The sequence below is a fragment of the Zeugodacus cucurbitae genome, chromosome 6, assembly GCF_028554725.1.
Source record: "Zeugodacus cucurbitae isolate PBARC_wt_2022May chromosome 6, idZeuCucr1.2, whole genome shotgun sequence".
Taxonomy (NCBI): domain Eukaryota; kingdom Metazoa; phylum Arthropoda; class Insecta; order Diptera; family Tephritidae; genus Zeugodacus; species Zeugodacus cucurbitae.
This window is the reverse complement of record NC_071671.1, coordinates 60,306,220-60,322,318: the sequence shown is the minus strand read 5'-3', so window position 1 is coordinate 60,322,318 and position 16,099 is coordinate 60,306,220. Positions and strand designations below refer to the sequence as shown.

General features: G+C 33.2%; 1 protein-coding gene across 6 annotated transcripts in view; it reads left to right on the top strand.

Annotated features, from left to right (window-relative positions):
• Nucleotides 1-16,099, top strand: part of LOC105218576 (apoptosis-stimulating of p53 protein 2) — a 224,699-nt gene that overhangs the window by 193,565 nt on the left and 15,035 nt on the right. The window lies entirely within an intron of this gene.

The following is a 16,099-nucleotide window of genomic DNA, read 5'->3' as shown; positions in this document are numbered from 1 at the left end:
TGCATTAAAACTTCTTTTAATTAAAAATGTCTTTGATTGGAGTTTAATGTTATGTGTTTTTCAAATACAGTATTGATTCTTTCAAGCATTACTGGTAATGTAAATTGTATTGCATATTTTTTTCAAGTAATTAAAATTATTATAAATATTAGATCAATTGTCTACAATTTTCTGACTAATATTTTATTAGTTTAAAATTACGTTTTCATTACATTTCTGGTTTGATTACCGGTAATGCATATTGTAATGCCTTCTTAAATCAAATTATCAGCAGCAAGTAACAAATCAAAAGTTCTTTTAATTAAAAAGGGCATATGTTCGACTTCAAAGTGACTTTTCTTTTAAATACTGTAAAATACCGTAAATTTTTATTCTACCAAGGGTAAGCACTTACCGCTCTAAAATCACACCTCACTCGCACACAACTGGGTTGCTTGTATTGCGCCTGTATTCACACGTGTCTCTGTATTTAAGTTGCTCAATAAGTCAAATTGGCTTCTTCTACCAATGACATTGGAAAAAAGGATAAAAGCGTCAATGTGTATGCACAAAGGAGCGCTGAGAACGGTTTTATTTGCTATATTCAATATGTCAAAAGTTACTTATTGTGTGTCTCACACTTGCACAGTGAAAGCCCACACTAACAGCATTGTAAATTTTAATTTGAGTAATTGCTCTCGTGTAACCTTGTACTTCGCAAGGCAAGAAAAGCTAAATGCATAAATAATTGCTAACAGCTTTGTTGCTTTGCCACACACACATTAAAGTGTTTAACACACATATGTAACTACATGCATATGTATGAATAGAGTTGTTGTTGTGTATTGACGTTTAAATTCATTTCAACTGTTTATTTTGCTCTTATTTACTTGCGGAATTGATTGGGAATTGTACACACATTGTATAAATAAGTACTTACATTTTATTTGTTGAATGCGTCAGGAGTTTTTCATGCTTATGACATTCGTTTTTACTTACATTTTGTTTTATATAAAAAGCATAAGAAAAACGTGATAACTTTTTGCATTCGAAAAAGTTCACCATATACACGATGTTTTTGGAAAATAGTTATAGTAAAGTCGTCGACCTAATCAGCACAACAGGTGTGAATATGCTGAAATCAGAATTTATTACCAGTTTTCTAGGTTAGGTCACGAAATTTTACACAATTGTGGCTTCAAAAATAAAGCACTTCCGAATATAGGCGAAACGTTGATTATTCTTGATTTGTATAATATATATGGTAATAATTGGTTACACCATTAAAAATATTTTAGAAATAAATTATATTTCTTGAATGGCAACCCTTTTTTAGAACCACTTTAGAAATTTATCTTTCGAAAATTGAGTTTCATTAACAAATGTTAATCCATCTGGCAACTTTGCTGAAATTTCTGTCACAGTATAATTATTTTGTTTAAGTTCAGATCTTTTTAAATTATTATGTGGCATCACTTCAGAAGAATTCAGAATTCACAACACAAACGACGTCAGAACCTTTCACCTAATAGACAAATTTGCACTTTAAAAAGAGGTTGGAGAATTTTCAGTAACGTCAATTATTTAAAAAAAATTTTGTTAAGTACCATTTTGACTAAAATTAAATCTAAAATTTATTTCGATTTCTATTTGGAGGCGTATTCCCTAAAAATATTCAGCAATTTGTTGTTTTAAAACTGATTTTCTCCTCTTTCAAGTCATTCAAGAACGTTCAGGTGATTGACATATCGGACTGAAAGTGCAATGAGTGAACAAAATCAATTTTATATTTCTTATAGCCTTTTCACACAGCTAAAATAATGGATCAATTAAAATTTTGATTGAGAAACCAGTTTTTGCCATTCACACTGCCGGCTACTCGTTAACGATCAGTTGTTATAAATCTTTGTTTTTTTTGCTTTTCATAAGAAATTGATAAGTTTCATTGGTTTATTGCTATTTTTAACAGCGGCATCTATCTATCTTTATTAAAAAAATACAGCCAATCGCCGAAAAAGAACATATATATACTTACAAATACGGTCTTTGTCGCAGAGTTGCATTTCAGTTTCAAATCGATTAAAAATTAATGTAGATTTTTATTTTGTATGGTAAATCGATTTTATTCAGCGTTTTAATCGAACAAAGGCCAGTTAAGTAATCAATTAGATCCTGTGTGAAAGGGCTATTAATCGAGCAGAGGCTGGTTAATTGTTGAATTAGCTTCTGTGTGAAAAGGATATAACAGACTTCTAAAACTTTATTGATTTTCTAATATAATGCTTTCATATAACGGTTGTCTGTTGCAGTAAATCACCTTTACTATATTATAACCATAACAGCCACGGCCTTACTAATTTTAACAAAAACTATTTGAATTTTTAATCTAATAAATTTGGATTTGTAATAAAAGTATTTATTCAGTTTGAGAGTTTATGAAATATACAAATTTCCCCAACATCACACTCTGATATTGTTTCATAGCTGAATTAGTACGTTTTTTGTGGCACACCCTCAGTTTCATTTAAAAAGCCGACATAATTTTCATATTTGATTTCTTTTTATAGCTGTTATAGCTTCAATGCTATCAAAAGTTTTGATAGCTTAGAGTATATTATTTATTTGTAATTATTGTAAATTGCGAACGAAGAGAAAAATGTGTTCGTATTGCAATATGGAACTATTGGGATTGTCGCACTCCTGGTGACACTATGATGGCAACTAGTATCGGTAATGGTAGCCAATAGAATATACTTGGTCATCCGAAGTATTTGAGCCATCCCGGACCCGACCCGACCCTTCAGCGCGCGTCAAAGTGAGAAAATTGGTAAACAGAATTCGCTCTCGTTCGTAATTTATTGGACAAGTACTGTATATAATATTTTTCGCAAAACATCTAGGCGTTTCGAAACGATTTTTTTCTTCAATAAAAGAACACTTTTGGCTTCTACTTTGTCTAAACTTTAGTGTTTCTTCAAATATTTATTAGAGATACATATATTTTTAAGCTTTCAGTTTCATTAACGATTTTCATGTTGCAACCTGTATTCATATTCGGTGTGTGTAATTATATTTCAGCAACAAGAGAATATACAGAAATCACATTTATTATATAAATTACTTTTGTGGCGATTTTTGTTAGTCAAAGCTTTCATTTGTGACCACAAAATGGATTGATATTTTACAAAGAATTCAACTTTGGTACCAAACGATGTGTAAAAGTTGCTGAGAGCATGCATAAACTCTTTAAAAGTTTTACGACAATTTCAGAGCAGCTTACTCTGCCTTACCTTGCTTTGACGCAAATTTGATTTCGTGCACCTTGCTGAATGTTTACTTTGCCATTGAAAATAGTTGCAATTTCGATGAGGTGAACCAACTAAAACACTTTTTCAATCAGTAATTGTTTTTTTTGTTTTTTTTTTTCAAAATAAAAATGGTGAAGTAAACTCTCTGCTTCATAAGCAAACAACTGTAAAGCACACACATACTAATTGCCGCAACTCGTTCGAACTTTACATGGTTGGTTGTTGTAACCAAAAAAAGTTGCTACTTTTTATTTACCACTTCAAATTTCAATTTTCCTTTTTTTAATGATGATAAATTGAAATTCTAGGGATTTCCATTTAATTTTTTTTTTCACTTTATATCAGCAGAAAAACTTGTATGGAAATGTAATAGTGTACATAAAAATAAATAATAATAATAAAAAAATATTAAAAAATAAAAATTTAATAAAAAATATTAATTAATTACAACAAATACATCACATTGTAATAATTGTTCTGCATTTAGCATATAATTGTAATTCTCCAGCAAAAAAGAGCATTAAAATCAGCATAAATAAATTAAATTCCGAGCACTAAGCCAAATTGATGGCCAATTGAAAGACGTAAAAGCAATTACATTTCTTCTATAGAATTTCCAATACGTAAATATAAATATGTGTTTGTATGTATATATGTACATTTATATGTATGTATTAATATGTCTGGGTGCTAATGATTTTAAGTAAGCCATTCCATTCAATTCATTGATATTCATTACTCATTAGAGTCAGTGCAGCTGTGCACCCCTGAAGTGTATTTTAGCGAGATAGAGGAACACCCTGCACTTCATATATTTATATACCGCAATCTAACGGTCACATATGCATGCTAGGCGCGCAAAATAATACGCAAACGAATTGCTTGAATTGGCTGCTTCTTCAGCGAATTGTAATTTGTAAGAGCGGCACGAGCGAGAAGAAGCAGAAGAAAAAAGACGCAATTGGAAAAGTGGAAAAGTTGAAAAAGTGCAAATGTGACTCTGTGTGTATGTATGTGTGTCCTACAATGCAAGGACTCGCAAACAGCCTGCCGCATCGGGTGCACATTCACACATACATACATACACATACATCATCTCTTCACTTCACTTCACTTCACTTCTATTTTGCACTTGGCCTGCTTCCACACTTTCGCCGCAATTGTGGCCTACAGCGCACGCTGACGCACACCGAAAACCACCATTTGTACGTACATATTGTACCTAATCATGCACGCTTCTTCCGGCTTTTTTCCATTACCGAACAACTACAACAACAACAACAACAACATACACTTTGCTTGCTTGCAATTGTTTGCTGTGCTGCGCTGCTGCAACAACGACAACAAAGCAATCATAACAACAGCTACAACTTGGCAATGAAAAGCAATAAAAACTGTAATGACAACAACAACAACAGCGCAATACAGCAGCAGTGGCAACAACAGTAACAGCAACCAGGGCTACATTGGCAACGAAAGAGTTTTGCCGGAGTAACTTTATTGTATTTTCTTGCCATTTAGCATGTAAATGGGAAATTACTTTTCCATTTCCAATTTCAAGCGTGAGTTGAGGAACTGGCTGGCAGCAGCAGTTGCAGCATTAGTTGCAGAGCGGCATTAGAGACGGCAGCTGGTAAAAATGGTGTTTATCCAATTGCCAGCAACTAACACTGGCTGGCGCACATACACACACACATACATTCATATATATATAACTCATAAGTGTATGTGTGTGCAGGGTGCCTAGGTAGTAGCATAACGGTACAGCGGTCGTGTATGCAGAACTCATGAAAGCCGCAGTATTTGTTTACGAACTTTTCAAAAGTTGAACGGCTGATCAACAACAACAGCAACTTTTCATTGCCTGCCTGCCTCAGCAGCCTCGGCTGCCACTTGACTTACTCACTCTCGCAATGTATGCAATGCGACAACTAAAAACTTTTATTATTTGTTGTGCTTGTTGTTGTTATTCTTGTTGTACTTTAGTAAATTTTTGTTTTACTCGTGCAAATAATTTTCATTTGGCCCCATCAGCTGGTTGGTTGCATGGTGTTGGCAATGATAAAGCGCAGTGTGGTCTACATACTGAACGCTTGAGGGGTATATATACAAACATACATGTAGCGTATGTGTGTATGTGTTATTATAAATAGCTCTGTGTATTGTGCAGCATTGTAGTGAAAGTGCAAATTAATTAACATATCAAATACCACAAATGCTCCAAGTCAAATGCAAATATTATTTCTGGCAACACGCAAACGCAGCTCATATGTCTGTATATGTATGTGTGTGGCCATGCAATTTACTCTCATTTGTACTTGGATCGTGTGTGTTGGCCACAAATAGCCATTAAACGAGTTTTTGAAGACACAGCATTGTATATATGTATCTGTATGCAGCTTCTTTTATGGACGAGTGCCAATTTTTGTTATTTCCGTGTTTAGTTCAACTGTGAGGCATATTAGGTTGATCCAAAATTAAAACAAAAAAAATAAAACTTTTTGAACAAAATAATTTTCGCAGTTATTATTAATTGAAATTATAAATACGATTTTATCGTAAATCGAAGTTATTTTATTAAAAAAAATATTCAGAAAATAAATATGAACCCTTTCCACTATTTGTGCTAAGACTGAATAATACCTGAATATAAAAAAAAAAATAAAAATATTACAGAAAATAAAATATTAAAATATTATTATGTGTAAATTTTCAATATTTTTTTTTTTATTTCATTAACTTTTTCCTAAGAACAAATATCCTACAATTTGTCAACTTAGGCTGAGAATTCAATATTCAATTGATCAAATTTCAAAATGATCAGGGTGACGAGTCAAGTTCAAATCCGGATGTCTGTCTGTCCGTCCGTCCGTGCAAGCTGTGACTTGAGTAAAAATTGAGATATCTTGATGAAACTTGGACTACGTATTTCTTGGCACCATGGGAAGGTTAAGTTCGAAGATGGGCGTAATTGGACCACAACATATAAAGAGCTATAACTAAGCCATAAATTAAGCTATTAAAATCAAATTAGGTATGAAGGATCACATTATGAAGGGGCATATTTGGATGTATATTTTTGGGGGAAGTGGGCGTGGTCACGCTCCCTGCTAAGTTTTTTGTACATATATCGCAAACTACTGAAGCTATATCAAGGAAACTTTCTAGAGTCATTTCTTTTAGGTACTACCTTGTACACTCCAAAAATGGAGAAAATCGGATTATACACCACCTCCCATACAAAGGTTATGTTGAAAACTACTAAAAATACTTTAATTCAATGAGGAAAACCACCAGAAACCATAAATTTCATTAAAAAAATGGTACAGAAGAGCTGCACTCAAAATGGTATACAAAATTTTAAATAGGCGAGGTTCCGCCCACCAATGAAATTCGGTTTATGATATCTCCCTAGCTTTCCAATGATATGTTGTGAAATTAGTCAAAATCGGATCACAACCACGCCTACTTCCCATATACCAGAACTTTGAAGTCGATCTGAATCGTGTACTTTACAATATATAAAGTAAGCACTAGTGAAGATATCGGAACAGAACTTTGCATAAATGCTGCATTTAAAGAGTGGCATCGCCCTTCTAAAAATCATCGAAATCGGTTCATAAGTTTTCACGGCCCTATATATCGAATATGAGGACCTCGGTGCTTCTAACAAATTTTTTTACCGAAATTATAGTTAAATCTCTCAGATATTTTGAAGAAATTTTAAGGGAATATGTTTCTTCTAATAATATGTCTACGTACCAACAATGAGTGAAATTGGGTCATAACTTCATCTACCTCCCATATACTTAATACTAGGGGTTTCAAATTTTCAATGAACTTTATACAATATATATGACGAATATGTGGGTCAAATTGTGTATTATATAATATAAATAAAGTTAAATAAATAAATTGTGAGAGTATAAAATGTTCGGTGACACCCGAACTTAGCCCTTACTTACTCGTTCGATATAAATACGTTCATCATCCGAGCTACCTTGTGTTCAAAAGATAACGGTAATTTTAAAAATGCTCGGGTTTGGACGGTGTAGACATGACACGGTGCGACTTTTTCCTATAAAAATAAAAAGAGATCTTTAAAGGGTCGTCATTTTACAAGCATACGAAAAAATTGCTGAAAGAGCCAAACGCTATACAAAAAATCGAGTTTGAGAACTGTTTCGACCATTGGAAAAAACATAATTCCAAATATTTTCTTCAAAAATTTAAAATTCCCGAAAAATTGTTCGAATCTGCTTTGTATAGAGTACCGACAAATTTGTAGAATTTCATATATAATTACAGTTAAATAAATTTCTTTTTTGCTGAAGATTTCAGGTTTTTGATAGTAAAAAGTTTGATTGTTACAAAATTGGAGCATAGTTTGCAACAACCCATCTCATGTATTTGCCTTTAGCTGCTTTCATTAATAAAAAAACATAAGATTAAAAATTTCTTATTTTTTTTTTTTTAATTTACGATTGTGTTACTTTCTGTAACCGTTTACACCGCTATTTTGTCAGTCGGGCACGTACACGTCGCACCATAAATTGGAGTTAAAGATTTTGTGATTTTGATGACCTATTATGTTTATGCTATCAATGATAAGCTGTCAAGAAAGTGCTTTGAATTTAATTAGCAAAATAGTGTTGACAAAACCCATAGGATCCTATACGGTTACAAACGTATTAGAGGTAAGTCTAAGTCAACTTACGTATAGTTCAGCAGGTTTTTAGGTTATGATTGATAAGACAGTTGCTTAGCTAGTAGCCTAGTTGGCTCACTGCAACATCTGCAGCTCAACTTAGCTTTTTTATTTAATAAAAATACATTTGTGTTAAAGCAATATTCAACAACAATGTGGTATGCTGATTTTATTACTACCTCATTGGTCTTAAAATACGCACTATTGCAAACTTAAGACACCACTGGGAACTTCGCATTAGTTGTTGGAACTTTTTATATCTAAATTGAAATATAAATTTGCTGCTTTACTTTTGGCCTCACTAACTTATTCATATACAGTATATATGTCACTTCGTAATAGATCATCGGTGTTAATATATGTGTAATGACACCAAAGGGCTTTAGAAGACCTTACAATGTAACAACATTTTTTTCTTATGTGAAAAATTTAAACTCAATTTTTAGAATCACTATTTAATCATTTAGAATCTAAAGATAATCCAATAAAAAAGAAAACTTACGCTTAGTTTGTAAAGCACCCACATCTAAAGGATTTTTAAAAACTTAGTTTATTGTTACTGTTGTTATATATTTGTATTTATACAATCAAAAAATTCTTACCCTTAAAACATTATTTACAAACTTTTCCAATTTGATTTTGATCAGCTGAGTGTTTCAGCAAAACATACACAAGAAAAATACATATAAATGAAAAGAAAACCCAATTTAATGCTGTTTGCTTATCTCTTATTAGTATTTTTTTTTAGTTTGACTGCTGCTTGCACAACGGCTAGTTTAGCTAATCAGTGTAATAGCAAAGAGCCATCAGCAGCTCAAGCTCCATTTGTTTGAATGCGAAACGACAGCAGGCAAGCAAGCAGAAGCGAAGTAGCAATGATAAGAGCCACGACCAAGCGATGGCAACGGCTGGCAGACGTCACTCACTCAACCAGCTGGGCGACCAACAGTCACAGCCAATCAGGCGTGCAGTGCAAACCCGCAAAGCAACTAAACTCAAATCCAAACAAACAAACAACCAGAAAAGTAAATAAATAAATGGCTTAATATGACTCGCACTGTACTCCTAGCTGTAACTGTAGATGGTTTTAATGCGCAATGTTGTTGTTGTTTTTATACTTACTGTTGTTGCTCTTTTTATTGTTGTTGTTGCTGTTGCTACTTCCATTGCTACTTGCTTTCTGTACTGTCCTGTATATGGCAAATACTGCGCTGCCTGATTCTGGCTGCAGAGCAAACAAACGAACCGTTACATGTGGCACGCTTCTGCTTGGCTGCCACACCACCTCAGCCACTTAACTGTTACTTTGCTCGGCTAATGCCTCATTTTCATCATTGGCAAGGCATCCACCCACAAATTTTGCACAGCCAGAACGCAAACATGCACAAATGTATATACAACAATGTATATAAACATGTGTATATGCAACAATGTATCTGTGTACTTTTGCCATTTGCCGCGCTGCGTGTCGCCTGTGCGCTGTGCGCTGTGTGAGTTCAGCGCAACGAGTCGAAAGTGTCACCGACATGCTTGTACTATACAATCTAGCAGTTGTTGTTGTTGTACTAGTTGTTACTTGCTATGGTGCGTTAAATGCGTAAAAGGTTGCGTGTGCGTCCAACTCCACAGGCTGCCTTGCCTTGGCGCGAGTCAAGCAAAAGGCCATCCATCAGTTATGTACGCATGAGCGTTCTCATCACACACACACACACCAGTCCCTTTCTCACCCGTCCGCCGTCACAGCTCCCTTTTAGCATTGAGGCGCATGTGTATTTGTATTTGTTGCGTTCGTTGCGTGCAACTTTTCATGATAATGGAAAACAAAGTAGTCTCCCAGGATCAGCGTTGAACTTGATACGGCTTCGGCATACGCAGACATCACATATCCGGCGTTGCGTGCTCACAAATTCACACAAATAAATAAATTGCACAGCTATTATATCATCGCATGTACAGTAGTTTAACGGATGTGTGACCCTTCATTTGTATGACAGGATGTATGTGAGACTGGGCGTACACACGCATGAAAGCGATTGTGCCCACTTGGGAAAATGTTTGGAGATCGCTTAATGAAGTTGAATTTTCTTACATTTATTTCAAATGATGCGGAGATATATTGTGTTTTTAGTCCCAAAGAATCTACAAATCTACAAATGTCTCTAAATATGTATATTAACAACAAAAAAAATTACAACAAAAGAATGTTCAATCATTCCTGGTAATTTTCAAAAATCATGATAAAACAAGCTCTTTAAATAATAATGAATTAGCCTACCGGTTTTAAAACAAAGTCCTCAAGATAGTTACTAGAATCAATATGTGCAAAGAAATAAGCGATATCTATCCTCTCGTACAGAGAATCGGAAATTCCTGCATTCTTTAACATGATTTCCAACCTCAAGTTCACTGAAGCTTCTTTGACAAACTTGAATTCTTAACAAAAAAACTTTTAAAAAGCACACTGTTAGGTCATTAAAGAAACCAAGGCGCCAGAGATATTAGATAAGCCATTCATAAGCTTTCTAAGATTCCGCAACGTTTTGTTGAACAATTTGGTCCTCTTCGCTATAAATTATTACGTCTACAACTTTGCTTCCGCCGTTTTCCAATAGATGTCTCTAGGGTAAAGCACTGGTCGATTAAATCGATTAAATCGTTTTATATCGATCTTGGACATTTGTGTCAACATTAACCCAACAAAATATTTCTAGAGATCTGTTTGCATCCCAAACTTATTCTCAACTGAAAATGTCACTTTTTGAGACTCATCGACAAGGCGAAAGTAAAGTTGTAGACCTAATATTATGATTGAGATGATGAGAAAATCTACTAGATTTCTTAGATCTTAAATATCAAATTCCTCTCAGATGATGTTGTTGTGGTGACAGAAAATATGCCCCAATTTTTTCTAAAGGCTGCCATGTTAAGTGTCTTGGTCATTTCGTGGAATACAAATTACAACCGTTGCCTGTATTCGTGTCTCCGACTTTAGGGACTTTTTGTGTTAATCGACTAGGCATCGTAGGACACCATATTCTATATGTATATGTATATTTTTAGGATTTTCTACAATTCATATCTTCTGTGAAAACTGCGAAAACACCGGCAGTCTTCATTAGCATTTTTTCTTTGTCATAATGAAATTCCTTTTTCATTGTTTAAATGTATGAATATGAGAGATCCTTTAGGTCCTACTATTCATATCTCTTCTTTATTTGGCTCTTACCTCTATGTGAGTTATATAAAGGACTTATGGGAATATAACTTTAAATCCATCATCTATTATACATCATTATCTATAGTTCCGCTCATAGAGCACTACCGTAGATATTCCCATCATAACTTTGGAAAATAATTCTGAATGAAATGAAGTATCTTTTGAGATCGGAGATCAGAGCGAGATTAAATTTTGTTACTCGTTTGTTATATATACATAGATTTTCTCTAATTTTAAAGAATTTATGATAATTTTTTTGGTATTCCAGATTATTTCTGGATTATTGAAGTCAAAAAAAATTTTATTTCAAAAATGTTGCCTACATTTCGGCGCGGTGACACAAATGCTTGAATGTAAACATAATCAAAACAGTTATAGTTAAATTTTTGCTGAGAATATATAAAATAATTTCAAGAAACCAAAAATTCAATGTGTCTTCCATTAAATACCCAGAGCTTAATAAACAAAATTAGACTTGAAAAAAATGTCCATATTTTTTTTCATTGCATATCCCTACAGGATACGTATACGCCCGAGTAAATAAAATATAGCAGTGTATGTGGATATGTGTCAGGCTACCATTTTTTGTATTTTTTGTTGTTTTACACGACACTTTTTCGCTATATTACGCATATTGTTGTTGTTGTTACCATTGCTATTGTTGTTGCTGTTATACGTGTGCGTGTTTTGACTTTGACTTGGCCCAAACGACATTTAAAAGGGTAAAATCAATAAAAAGCTTGTTGCGCAACACAACAACAATAACAAAAAAGTAGCAACAACAACAACAACAAAACAAATATAATGAATCACTACGACTACAATAATAATAATAATAATCGTAAAAACAACAAAACACATTTTCCACTACAATAACGGGAAGGAAAGGCAGCAGTAACAGCAACAACAGCAAACAATAACCGAGCAACCGCATGTACGCAACGCAGCACACATACATATATACATATGTATACACTGATTGTATGTAAGCGAGAGTTTGAGGAACAATAAGCAAAAACACCGGTTGACATCAATGACAGGAAGTGTCGTTGGTGTCGGTCGACTGCATGTTAAAGTCATTGCCGTTGGCTTTCTACTTTCACATATATGGCGGTTTGTATGTTTGTCTGTATGTATATGTAAATAAACTGTTATATTGCTGGCAGCATTGTGTGGTTTTTCCAACATTTGTTAGCAATATTTGGTAGTGGTGACTCTGCCTATATACATGGGTATGTGCGTGTGTGACTGCGGTGCGGGTGTTCCACTAGTTCATTACCGACTTTCAATTTGCACGCAAAGTCTTACTTTGCCCTCAACTGAAGTTGCAGCCATTTTTGATTTGTGTTATGGCTCACACATAAATGTGTCCTTGCGCTCCTTGTGTTTGTGTGCCTCGTTGCCTGCAGGTAAAGTTCGTCGCAAGCATCAGCAATTCTTTCAGCACTGCCGCTCTCTCTTACGCTTCTTATAAACACGACAGCATAAATATGAATTTTTCCAGCATTTTTCTAAAGCATGCAAGTCAGCAGAAAATTTATGTGCATAATTTGCCACAATGAAATAGGGCTAATCATAAAAGAAAATTTTTAATTCAATTTCATGCCAACTAACTTTGTAATTTGTGTTATGACGAAAGCAAAATAAACTTCATGGCCACTAAGGCTAGTTCACATTTTTCCATAATCTTCATAATTTCTGGTTTTCTTTTTGTGTGTGGTGGTGCGCTAAGAGAAATGCCAGCATCAAAGGAAGTTATGTGTGGTTTTCAACCAATTTACCTTTCTAATGCAGTTGCGCAGAAAAATCGAGACAAAGCGTGGGTGGCTTGGATGTTTTCTTTTTATTAGATAAAGGATATTTAGGTCGCTGTAAGAATTATGCAGGCGATAAATAAGCGAAAATATATTATTTGTAGATTTCTTAAAATATTTATTTGTCTTTTTTAAAGCGTTGCTTTTCCGCCTACTTTAACTGAGCTAAATATCCGTATGTTTGACTGCTGAAAGGTTATGTTGCAGTATTTAAATCGATCGAATTAGTTTCAGCCAATTAAAAACTATTAATTTCAATCTTCATAAATAAGTTCTTGAGCTTATTTGTAGACTAATTCGATCGAATTATCTAGTATTAGACACATATGGGGTCATGGACTCGCAATATATACAACTTACGGAGCCTTTCGATGTTCAACAACATTTTTCCTCCATTGCGAGAGGACAAAAAATATTCTGAACTAAAATATTATATCTGTCAGAATAACAACAAAGTAATGTTAGCACTGCTCAGCGAATTCAAGTGAATGAGAATCGGTAGTGTATAACCGCATATCAATTTAACTACCGCCATTTTCGCACGAAAAATTTGCGTATATATGCTATCAAAAGCATACATGAACTTTCTGTAACAATTTTGATTGTCATTTCTTCGAAAATCTGTTGTTTATTGTAACAGAGAGCAACTGTGTCACTTTGATGTTGTTGTGTGATTCAATTGTCTATTCATATTAATATGATATTTCAATTTAATTATAAATTTACTACACTCTTAGATATTTTCTAGGAATCGCATGAAAGAACATTTCTCTTCAAGGCACAAGTTGGTGAATTTTCACATTTAAATATTCGTTTCAATTTGATGATAGTGACGTGTTCTTTAAAAGTTAAAATTATTATAAAATGAAATATATATTTTTGAAAACAGAAATTTCTGTTTTTGATGACCGCCAGAATGCGCTCTGGTGTAAAAACTAAAAAAAAATTCACATTTCAGCTTTTTATCATTTAAAAAGACCAAAAATGCAGGAAGAAATTGGAATTTTTTGACTATAGTGAGACTAGTTCACTGCTAGAACTCAAACGCCTCTTCCTTTAGACTCTGCCGTACTGACTATAAATATTATTCAATTCGGTAATAAGACTTGCTCAGCCTGATACTGTAAAATCCAAAGCGAGTATATTTAGAATTTTATTAGGAAACATTTTTTAAATAAGTTAGTGACATATAGCATAAAATAGAGCAACTTTGAACGTGATTAAGGGATTAGGGGTAGTCAGAGACACGAAAAAATGAGAATTTTCAGTAATTTTTTTTTTGCTATTAAATCATGCTATTTTACAAAAGTTATAATATGACATTATTATACAATGTTTTGAGTTAAAGTCACGAAATTTGAAAAAAAAATATAATACCCAAAGTTATAGCTGGCTGTGTTGACCCTGGAGATTCACCTAAAATCAATCAGATAAAAAAATCAGTTTTATAATTAGATAATCCTGGATCCGAAGCTTTTTTTAAAAAAATAACAAAATGGCGGCCTCAGGAATTGTTTTTAGATTTTTGGGAAAAAATCAACAGTTAATTGGTCTTAAAAATTCTTGAAAAAAAATCCTTCAGATCAGGCCTGAGTTTATTATGTATTCTAAAAGCTGTATGAATTTCATTAAAATCTACTGAGCGGTTATCGAGTTACAGTTGTCTCCAGTTCAAAAAACATAGTTTTGAGAAAGAACACATTTAAAGTTTGACACTGGTGTGTTAGAGTGCCTAAGCGCTCTTTGTTATTTGTCGAATAACTCGAAAAGAAATTATCGGATCAACTACAAATTTCAGAGAATATTTTTAAGATTTTACTCTTAACAAAAATGCAAAAAAAAACTGATTTTTTGAAAATCCTGACAACCCCTAACCCCTTAAAAGAATTATAAAAAATTCTATAAAATATTAAGAGATGTCAATGTACTTCAATATTAATGTTTCACCAGCTATTTGATAGTACTCTCTCTATATTGGTGGTTCTGATTCAATTCAGATAAACTTAAATACATTTGTATGTCTATAAAAAATCTGGCATCCAAGTACTGCTTTGCCATTAGTTTTATTTATTATTGCTTCCACAAAACAGCTCGCCAAATAATTAATATTATAAAACTCTGAACGCTATTGCATTTTACAATGAGTATTTTAATTTTTCAAATTGAAAATCATATATTCGAGTTCTAATTATCAAATCAATAACTTGAAACCTGCATAATCTCTTTTCCGAGTATTCTATAATTAACTGTATACGCAATAATTTCATTTGAAATATTATTACAAGCAAATTGCTTGATATTTCCAAGAATTAGGAGTCCATTTAAATTTGAAACAAATTAATATGTTTACAATACAATATTATTGAGTAACAATATAACTAATAAATATTTGTAAATCTATACCACAACGCTGAGTTGTAGGAGGTTAACCTCTATTTACTAAAACACATAATTATCGCCTTCAGCTAAAGTTGTAATTTCTGGTATTTGAGTATAATAGATAACAATAAGCGAACATAACTAATTTGTACGTGTTTTTCATGAGAATAATTGAATAGATAATAGACTACATTTAAATTGAGTTAATTTAGTTGAGTTGTGTGTGAGTGAGTTGTCTCAGTGTGAGTATGAAATTTTTGGTTTAAAGTTCACTTGCTAGAAACAATATCTTAAATATTGTCATTATTTGCAGTGAAGAAATATTATTTTCAATATATTTGCAAATTATTTCTCACAAAAATAATTTTTAAAGCCTTTTATATTAAAGAGACTGACATATGTATATGGATATTCTTCTTTATTTTATACAATTTACAACAACACAATGTAGTACAAATTTTCTTTCACGTCAGCTAGCATATGCTTGTGCCACTGATATGCGTCTGGCTTGACACTTAGTATCGCCTGCGAAGAGATACCGCCCTTTTAGGGAAGTGAAAGCGGTTGTGGGCGGTTATATTGGGCCGAAAATGGTGTTGTCATGGTTAGCGGAATTCGCCCTTAAATAGTTGGGAGGGCAAATGTTTGTATGTAACTTTGTATTTATGTATGTGTATATATGTATGGAAATATG